A 1,813-nucleotide genomic window follows, 5' to 3' on the forward strand; every position below is an offset into this window, starting at 1 on the left:
CTCCTCCTTTGTTTATCCTTCACATCCCTTCCCAGCCTCCCCCCTCCCCCCCCCAGTCCCAAACCTTCCCCCCCCCCCCCCACCAACATTGTAAAGCTCATTTTCTACATGACAACTTGTACTTCTCATTGTTGCAACAGGTCCACCTGTATCCTTAAACGACTTGTTTTTCCCCATCTCCTCCACAAGTTATACTGACATCAAATATAGTGAAAGCAGGGGTTATACTGTGGGGGAGGGACATACAAAGCAACAAAGAAATAATCTTGTAAATGCGTTAGAAACACATGCATGAAAGAAAAAAACATTAAAATACATATCTAAGGGTTCATTTTCCCACTTTGGAAAGCAGTATGGAGGTTCCTCAAAAGACTCCACATAGAACTCCCCTATGACCCAGCAATCCCACTTTTGGGCATTTACCCAAATGTTTACAAACAAGACCACACTAAAGCTACCAGCACAACTATGTTTATTGCAGCATTATTCACCATAGCTAAGATCTGGAAACCAACCCAGATGCCCCTCAGTAGATGAATGGATCAAGAAAATGTGGTATATATACACAATGGAATTCTATGCCTCCATCAGAAAGAATGACATTGCCCCATTTGTTAGGAAATGGAAAGACTTTGAAAAAATTATATTAAGTGAAGTAAGCCAGGCCCAAAGAAACATAGGCCCCATGGTTTCCCTTATTTGCAATATCTAGTATATGTATGAGTCAAGCGGAAAAGGTCAGATAATGTGATGTTAGGAAAATGAACCCTCAGATGCTTCTTAAGATAGCATAGTTAACATAGTTTTCAGCTTAGCTGTTTAGCCCACACATGCTAGCCAATCAGATTGTTACAAGATTCACTGACTAAATGTCAACCAATCATGTGACTGCTAAGTTGGAAACTCCCTACCCTTGCTGTAATCATAATAAGAACCCAACTAAACTGGAAGTCGGGGCTCTCAACTCTGACCCTCTGTGTCCATGACGATTGTGAGTCCAGGCTCAAGCTTGCAATAAATGACTCTCCTGTGCTTGCATTGGTATCCACTCCTTGGTGTTCTTTGGGAATCCTTATCTGGGCATAGCATCTCAAAGGGATAGAGCTCTGGGCTTGAGCAGAAGAGCTCATGACAGCACCCAGGCCCTGAGTTCAAGTCCCATGGCTCTCATTGAGTTGACTCTCACTTCACTTTTTTAGTGAGCTACCTACTTCCTTGGTGTTCTCTGCCAACTATACAGCTTGCAAACTAAAGTGACTTTACCTAGATTTTTGTTTTTGTTGTGTCAAAGAAGGATCTGTGAGGCTCACAATGTGTTTGGTGTTGGTGTTGAAGATTCTAGAATATCTTCTTGCAATTAATTTCCAGCAGAGATCTTTCCCCTCTTTTTCTTTCTCCTCCTCTAGACATGATGCCATTTGAAATCTGTCTATCACCACATATTCCTAAAGCTGTGACTTCAGTGTTTTCAGACATAAAAACCCACTTGAAGTATTTTCATCCTTAAGACATTCTCCTTTGACAGTTTGTAAGAACCTCAGGCTGGCTAGTTCCCATCTCCTGTTCATGAGCAGTGCATGTTGTTTGTTGTTCTTGGTTTGTTCCTACACTGTTAGGTACCCCTGGGTAAAATTGCCCCTTCTCTTTCCTGTCTCTTCATAAGTAACTGAATGTAGACCTCTTCCCTTTGTTCTCTCTGCACTTGGCTCTCCCTAGAAGTCCTGCCAAGGACCTATACTCAGGTAACTGGCTCCCCTGGGGGCAGTGGGAGGTTCCCCAGGCTCTGAGGTTACATCCTCATCCTGTCCTTCCT

The sequence above is a fragment of the Dipodomys spectabilis genome, unplaced genomic scaffold (genome assembly GCF_019054845.1).
Source record: "Dipodomys spectabilis isolate Male_0828 unplaced genomic scaffold, ASM1905484v1 ptg000023l, whole genome shotgun sequence".
Taxonomy (NCBI): Eukaryota; Metazoa; Chordata; class Mammalia; order Rodentia; family Heteromyidae; genus Dipodomys; species Dipodomys spectabilis.